At 41.6% G+C, this 8,777-nt stretch overlaps 1 protein-coding gene across 9 annotated transcripts in view; it reads left to right on the forward strand.

The window, feature by feature from the left end:
• Cdc42bpa (CDC42 binding protein kinase alpha) overlaps positions 1 to 8,777 on the forward strand; it is a 210,120-nt gene that overhangs the window by 13,025 nt on the left and 188,318 nt on the right. The window lies entirely within an intron of this gene.

Genomic DNA, 8,777 nt, shown 5'->3' on the forward strand with positions numbered 1-8,777 from the left:
TAGCACTGTCCAGCCACCTCCCCATTTCGTGTATGTGTTGACATCTCTATTTCAAGTCTGCATGTACTTTGGTAGGTACTTGTTTCTGCCTTTATTTTATAGGAAAGATCATGAATTTGGATGAATTTTATTGAGTGATTTTGTGGTAGGAACATCGTGGAGTGTATTTATACATACTTAAGATGCATAGAGTGTCACTAGAGGATATAGTCACATTGCACCACTATTGTAGATGTCTGTCATTAAGCAAGGCTTAACTATATACATTTACTTATATGTGTGTAATTTTACTCATACACTTTTTTTTTTTTTTTGAGATGGAGTCTTTCTTATTAAAAACACTAATCTGGTTTTGAGCTCAAGCCCTTTTCTTTCTCTCCCAGCTTTTGGAATTACAGACATGGGCTGCCATGCCAAGCTGCCCTAGTCACTCCCTAGTCTAAAAGAAATCCTTTCAAGACTTATCCTGAGTGCAACAGTCTTGTTGATATATATCCCGTGAACTTTAAGCAGACAGGCATGGACAGTTGATATGGCTGAAGTGTAGGGCAGCGTGTGCCAGCCTCACAGTACTTTTGTACCAAACTCAGCTGTCCTTTAGCTAAAAGGAAAATGGTTGGTGATCAAGGGATGTCTGGTTAGTTTACATTCTAGCCAGTGTTTTTTAACTTCTCTGCTCCTGTGCCATCATGCTTGTTATATTCAAGGCCGGCAGCTGTCTCATCAGCTTCAGAGTTACGGCAGGAGCTTGTTTCTTCTTTTAGTTACCCTGCTTTATTTCAAAAGTGGTTTTTTTCTTAAAAAAAAAAACAACCCTATTTTTAATGGGCAAATAAATCTGATTTCTTAAATGATGGTTTATGATTTCCTTTAATAGCAGTAGAAAGTTTATAAGTAAGTACTTGGAATGAGGTAAAGAAAAAGACTAGGTTAAAATGCAAATAGTCTGACTTGTCAATCAGTGTTTTCATTCATTAAACTATGTGTACTGTAGACAGAACAAACTTTAAGGCTAGTATTGATGAATTAAACACATAAATAGAATTTCATTTTCTCTGCAGTCCTACTAAAACTATAATAACGATTTGTAACAGTCAAAGCCCCGAAATGAGAAGAGCAGGAAAGGAGACTTTAAGCGGTTTCATTTGTGAAGTAAAAATGTGAGGAAAGCCAACCTCAGAGCCGGAGGACACTGGGCTCTAAGTTAGCACAGGTGAAAGCTGTGGAGGACACTGGGCTCTAAGTTAGCACAGGTGAAAGCTGCGGAGGACACTGAGCTCTAAGTTAGCACAGGTGAAAGCTGCGGAGGACACTGGGCTCTAAGTTAGCACAGGTGAAAGCTGTGGAGGACACTGGGCTCTAAGTTAGCACAGGTGAAAGCTGAGGCCCGCCCAGGTTAGTTGGCAGAAGGTAATACAAGCTGAGTAGTTGTAGAAGTTGGTGTCTTCGGAATGCTCTGGAAGTTAAGGTGTGAGCTCAGCTGAGACACAGGCCAACTAAAGCTCTTCTGAGATGAAAAGGCTAGAGCTCCTGCTTTCTTAAGACAGGCTGCGCATCCTCAGTCATCAAGCTCTGCTGGCTGAGCGACACCAAGCACAGAACAGTGCAGTGCAGGCCTCAAACGTGGGACATCTGGGAGAGAGTTTAAAGTGGTTTAGAAAATGAAGCAACTTGAAGAAGGGCTATTAAAAGAAAATTGTGTAGGAAAGAAAAAGTAACTAATTTACATGGTTATAGTAATGGTGGCATTGAGTAATGACCTGACTAAAATTATACTATAATTACCTTGGCAGGGTAATATAGGGAGGGGAATTTGTTAGGGCCTGATAGTTGCCTTAAATCTTATAGATGGCAATGTAAGCATCTTTTATCTAATTTAGGAGAGTAGATTATTCTGGGAAAAGCTATGTAGGTTAAATCCTTTATATATGTTTTTAAACATTTATATAGCTACTTCTAAAGTTACACAAGGCACATATTAATGTTCATCTGTTTATGGAATTGAACATCAGCAACTGAACTCGAACAGAACAGTACAGACAAAGGACTCACACAAATGATGTAAATAGGGTTTTGGGTTATAAGTAATGGAAAATCTGATGCAAATTGGTTTAAAAGTAAGAAAAGTTTTACTTTTACTGACTTATCAAGGACGTTGATGTCTTGAGCCTTTTGGTTTAGTGACTCAGCGTATATCCAGGTTCTGTGAATCTAGGGCAATGTGGACTTCTTTATCACATCCCAAAAGCTGTGGATGGCACTGGGACAGCATGTTCCGGAGTCAGTGGGGAGGAGAGAGAAATCCCTTTCCAGAGCAGAAAGTAGTTTCTGTGGTCTCAAATAGCCAGAGTTAGATCTCTGTTCGTGAGGGAGGTGGCCATTGTGCTGAGTAAGATTTCTGTCTGTGAGGGGGGCGGCCATTGCTCTGCTGCTGGTGGGGTTGTTGAGGTGTCTGAGCTGCGGGAAAGAGAGGAAGATTTTCTAACACATTTAGAACATGGTGAGATGGTTTATTCATTAAAATGCTTGCTATGCAAATAAGAGGACTTGAGTTTGGATACTCAGCAGCCATGTAAGAGCCAGGCACGTGTGTATTTGCACACTCTAGTACTCAGGAATAAGAGTGTGGGTGAGGTGGGGTGGGGACAGGTTGTGCTGGTTAGGTTTTTTTTTTTCTTTTTTTTTTGTCAGCCTGCCATAGTTGGGTTTATTTGGGAAGAGAGAACCCCAATTGAAAGCAATGCCTCTACCAGATTGTGCTGCAGGCAAGTCTGTGGGGCATTTTCGTGATTAATGATTGATATGGGAAGGCCCAACCCACTGTGGCAGTGCTGCCCCCCAGGTGGTCCTGGGAGATAGAAGAACCACTAACCATTTTGAGTCTGGAAAGCTAGCCAGTAAGCAGCATCCCTCCGTGGCCTCTGCTTCCTTCAGGAATGGACTGTGATCAGGACTGTAATCTGTAAAGTAAAATGAATCCTTTCTTCCACACATCGTTTTCATCGTCATTGCTTTATCATAGCAACAGAAGGTAGCAGAACACAGGAAGACCTCTAGAGTTTACTGGCCAGGCACACTAACTAGCCTAAGGATGATTCCAGGGTCAGGGAGGAGCTCTGTATCAGAACACTGCGGGAGGGTTTAGAGGAAGGAAAGGAAAGGGAGAAATGATGTCATTATAATATAATCTCAGAAATAAAAGAAAAAAAAACCCTAAAGGTGGAGAGTGGCTGAGGAAAATATCTAGTGTAGACCTCCGACCTTTCCATGCATGCACACAGACTTGCATAAGCACACATGTGCACACATGCACATGCACGTGTAGCACGAGCACAAATTCAAATGTTAATTAGAAAGAGTCTGGGTGCTGGAGGTCACAGCAGTGCTCCCCGAGCCGCCCTGTGGCTCACTCCTTATGGAGCATTTCAGGAGGAATTACTAGTGCTCCAGTAAGGTTTGGAATCACCTTTCACCTTTTCACTGGTAAGACATGTTTGTTGTGATAATAAACTTTTAATTTAGAGATTCAGGGCCAGTGTTAGTGTTACTATGTGGAAGAGAGAATGGAATGTATTAAAATATCTATGATTAAATTTAAATTTGAAAATTCCGTATGGTCATTGAAATGTTACCTTTCACAGCCTTACCAATTTTTTTTTGTTGTTGTTGTTGACTTACCCTTCCTCTGAATGCTTATAAAACTTGCTATAGTGCTTCTTTGGCCAGCAGTATGAACCTTGGGTTGTTTTTGTCATGGGTTGAAGCTCTCTTTTATTTTCCTATTTTATAAGTGGCTGTCTAGCATCTGTGTCCCTGGAAACTGGTACCACTTGAGATCTTGACTATATATGTTAGTAACACATTTATTTGAATAAAGAATTAAATACATGTCTCACTTTTGCCATTGGTTTTGGAAAACCAAAGAAACATAATAGGACACATTTATCTAAGTAATATTGCTATTGTTTCTCAAAAGTACTGCGAAGCCAGGCTTAGTGGTACACATATTTAGTCCCAGAACTTGGAAAGCAGCGGCAAACTGATATCTGTGAGTTTGAGGCTAGCCTAGTCCACATAGTAAGTTCCAGGACAGCCAGGGCTACATAGTGAGACCCTGTCTGAGAAAAACAAACAAATACTGGGAAGTTTGAAAGAATTCAGTGCTACACCTGTCTCATCCTTAAATTTTCTTTTGGGGTAACTGTAAATTAGATTCAGTCTCTTTATTTGATATAAGGTATTCTAGTTTTCTATTACATCTTGGTTTTTTGATAAGTGGGGGAAATTCTCAACATTTTGAGAATTTCATATCATGCACCCTGATGATACTCACTTCCCAATCCTTCCATGTTTGTTTCCCTCTGACTTCCCCCAGCAAAAGCAAAAAAAGGAAAGAGAGATGGGAGAGTGGGAATAAAGCCAAGGCTATTTTGTGCTGTCTATACACTCACTGGAGCATGGGCAGACTCCCAGTGGCCAGCCCCCTAAGGAAAGCTGAGTCCTTCTCCACCTGCACCCACCTAGAAGCCATCAGTCGTGGAGAGCCACACCCCAGCATCCCTGTCACAGTTTTTAATAGTTCTCTTTGATGGCTTCCTTTTAAGGCTGTCACTTTTAGTGGGTAGGGGGTGGGTTGGGGTGACATAGGCATTTCTGTAGAAGCCTTCTGTGTACCTCTTTCTCACCTATATGTCAGCACCCACCCACTACAAGAGTAGCTTCCTTGTTTTTCAGTCAGCGGGAGCATGGATGGTGGGCTTGGATGTGGTTTCTAGTGACAGCACAGACCACAAACATCTGCATGGTCTCCAGCATCAGCAGGGCTCTTAACACTGAGCCCTTCATCTCTCCAGCCCTGACTTCGGCTTTCTAAATACCATCTCAGTTGCATCTCACATGTTGGTTTTTTGTTTTTGTTTTGTTTTTTTGTTAACTTTTGTTCCACTTTAAGTGTTTTCTCTTTTGGCTTATGAGTGTTTTTATTTATACTGTTCAAAAGTCATTAGTTTAAATTTTTCTACCTTGTACCACACTACCATTTATGTAATATTTGTACATTCTTTATGGTTTTCAAAATATCATCTCTTCTACATCCAGCTTGTTGCTCAGATTTCTCAAATTTTTGATTGCTTTACCTGTCAATTACTGAATAATTTATATTAAAATTATACCTTTGCCAGTTTTCTGTATAATTCTTATAAATTTTTGTTCATCATACATTTTGAGAGGAGAGTAATTAGATTCATGAAGAGTAGAATTATTATTTTTCCTGGTGAATTGTACTTTTTATTTAGTGATCATCACGTACAGTGGGGCTTTTTGCCGTAAACTTCCTCTTTTATCTTTATTTAAATGTAAATAATATATCTTTATTTGGTTATTATTCACTTGGTTCATCTTTTTAAAAAAACCCTTTCATTTATATTTTTTTCTGTAGTAGAGAATATAAATGGCTTTTAGAAATAGCATATAACTAGGTTTTTGTTCCTCAGTATGAAATATTTATATTTTTGTAAAGGAATCTTAATCCAGCAATATGGCTGCTCTGTCTGAAATATAGATATGCCCCTTAGTACATACCTTTATAATCCCTAACACTGAAGGTAAGGTTAGTTTGTAGAAGGAAACAATCATGTTTGAAAGGGAAAGCCAATTGAGGAGCAGACGAAGTGATGAGTCAGAGAGACATTTAAGAGAATGAGTCAGAGATAGGCTATGTCCACCTCTTACCAGATCAGCACAGGAAAGAAAAGCTAGTTAAGAGCAGTGCCGGGAGTTAAGAGCAGTGCCGGGAGTTAAGAGGCAGTGCGCTGAAGCTTGTCTTAGTTGGGAGGTTATAAGTTTAGTGCAGTGCAGTGGAGTTGAGTTTGTTCATGAGTTCAATGCAGGTCAGCAGAGGCCTTTGAAGCCAGAGAATGAGGAGGAGCCAGAAGATTAGAATAAATTGTCAGAGTTAGTTAGTTTGAGGCCAAGCAGAGCAGTTCAGGGTGAGAAGCCTAGAGAAGCCAGATTGAATCAGTCAGCTTGGAGAGGAGTTTGAGCCAGAATAGCTGAGCTCAACCAGCCAGCCAGAGTTCAGAAAGAACTGGGAAGGGTGAGGGTATTCAACAGTAAGTTTCAAGCTGAAAACATTCTAGGCCTAGGTTGGCAGATGAAGGCTGGAAGCTGAAGCTTCAAGGTCCAGCCAGGCTTGCAGAAGATTAGATTGTACAGAGGCCAGAAGCTTCCAGGCCTAGGCCTAGGCTTAGGGATAGTTAGAGAGAAATGCCCTAGACTTAGCCCACACAGCTTGGATACAGCTCTTATCTCAAAACTTAGTTTTATGGATCTTAACTGGTGCATGCAAGTTATTTGCATTTATTGGAAGTATGAATTTATGTGACACATATTTTATCACTTAAATACATTTTCTGTATTTATTTTTGTACATATTGTCACTATCTTTTAAATTAATTTAACATATTTTCCAGGTTCAGTTTTCCTTCTTCCTTGTTTGGCATTTTCTCCTTCTAGTGTCAGTCAATTGAAACTTGCACATGCATGCTGTGTATGTAAGGTCAATTGCTATTCCCTGTGGGTTTCCAGATACTCCTGTTTGTAACTGCTAATCTGTTTCTTTCAATTGGGAGAAACAGAATCTAACTGGGATGACATTGGCAGTATCCACTTGTGGATCCCAGCTCTTGTAAGGATAGAATGAAAGAATGACATAGCAATATGGCCCCTGGAGACTCCGCGCTTGCTGCTTACCCCACTTGGCATCTGTCTATCCTCCTACCTCGTGGTGTTGACTCTGATCAGCTGCTTCAGGAGGTACATACTTCATGATTCTGTAAAGCCAATCTGCAAGTGGGTTCCACCCATCTCCTGCTGTTTCGGTGTCTCCCTCTCTCCCATGTGCTCTCCTTCCCCTCACACAGCGGCACTCCTACCCCTTCAACTGTGTCTTGGCGGCTATGCTCTTCTGAAAACTTGGGATTTATGTATTTTCAGTAATAGTCTCTTCTCACAGAATCTCTGTGAACTTTTTCCCTCACAGAATGACCTCTGAGTTTTCGTTCAGTGGGCATCCTGTTAGGTCCTGGTCACTGTTATTGCCATTACTCAGTTGTCTTGTTTAAGAGTTACTTGTGTTGAGTCCTTTAAAAGGAGAGTTGGAGTTGGGGTTTGCCTTATGCTTTTGAATTTTAAAAAAACCATGTAAGAGAGAAATGAGTCTAAAATACTGAGTTTCTTAAGTAAGGACTGAATTTGGAAGTTATGAGTTTTAAGTAAGAAGAAATTAGAAAACTGTCCAAACATGTATAGTTTCTGTTTAGAAACATGGACACAAATTTTTGACTAATGATAAAGTTCTCAGAGCTTCCATAGCTTATCTGTCTCAGGTGAGACAGAATTAGATTTTGAGTTTGTTTTTAGTATTTGTAGCTAGATGTGCTTGGCTGTAAGTCCAAAGAGTCCAGCCAACAGTGGCTTCAAACACTGGACATTCCTTACTAAGCAAGAAGTCCTTAGGGCAGTCCCAAGTCAGTTCCTGGTCAGCTTTGCCAGTGTTGGGTTTAGAAGGCCTCTGAAGTCTCTTGTTTGTCCTGTTACTTGGGACAAGACAGCTAGCTCCTAAAGAGTACATCAGTGAGGCAGCATCTTAAGGAGGAAGAGAGGGACTTGGGGAAGGGATTAGTCCTTGTTCTCACTCTTCAGGGAAGGGCGCTTTCCCAGGCACTCTCGAGTACTTTTATGTCATTGGTTCAAATGATAGAAAACAAGTTTTCTACTTACTCCTGACTGTTAGACAAGAGGACAGTGGTTGTCATGGCTGGCATATGACTTGCAGAGTGTCAGGCTTTAAAGTAGCAAACCAACAAGACCCCTGAATTTATAAGAAGTGGGTTTTTTGTAACTTTTTCAAAGTCTATGTTTAATGCTGTGACCTCCCTTCTAGCCCACCACCCACCAGAGGTGATGGGAAAGAAAGGACCGGGAAGTTCTCTGGAGCAAGTCCTATCTGAGTTGTCAGGAAACCAGCAGTTGAGTTCACAGGTCAGCAGTGATCCACCGTCAGCTCAATCCACTTGTAAATATTTCATGGATAGACCAGCAGTCCAGCTCGGCAGAGTTGATGCTGTCTGTGCCCTGGACTACTCTCTGCCTCACCCTACCTGTCCTTGGGGGTTGGAGGTGAGGTGGTGCAGAGTCTACAACAGTTTCTGGGAGCAGGTGAGAAATGCTGCAGCAAGCTCATCTGAGCACTGCTGCAAGCTCCTTTAATCCCCTCACCTGAGCCCCACTGGTCTCCAGAAAGCATCTCTTCTCAACAGCAGTTCCCGATTGGCTGGCATTGTCTGCACCAGCAATGCTTGGTCTCTCAGGCAGTCCTGAATTAGGTCCTCCTGCAGGAGATGCTTTTGTGGCAGTGTCTGCACCTCTCTCCCCAGGCGTTTACATAGAGGTAGCCCTGCCCTTCCTGTTACAAGTTGGGATAGCAAACATGAATCAGCAGGAGGGACCAGGCCAACAGGAACGCCAGGAGAAGTTCTTGACTGTGCCTCTCTCAGTGAAAAGATCATTGAAGATGGGAGACCAACAATTGTCTAGCTCTACAGGCAAGCCAAGCCCAGCAAAGCCAAGCAAACTCCTGTCACTGTCTGTTGAGTCCTTTTTAAATTCCCTTTCAAACATAATGTATCCTCCACGAGTCTTGCCTCAACATGTGCGTCTGTCTCAGCTGACATCACTTTGCCAATCAGCCCTAGTCTGTGGAAGTGGCGCGAAACCAC

This window comes from Mastomys coucha, unplaced genomic scaffold (genome assembly GCF_008632895.1).
Source record: "Mastomys coucha isolate ucsf_1 unplaced genomic scaffold, UCSF_Mcou_1 pScaffold1, whole genome shotgun sequence".
Lineage (NCBI taxonomy): Eukaryota > Metazoa > Chordata > Mammalia > Rodentia > Muridae > Mastomys > Mastomys coucha.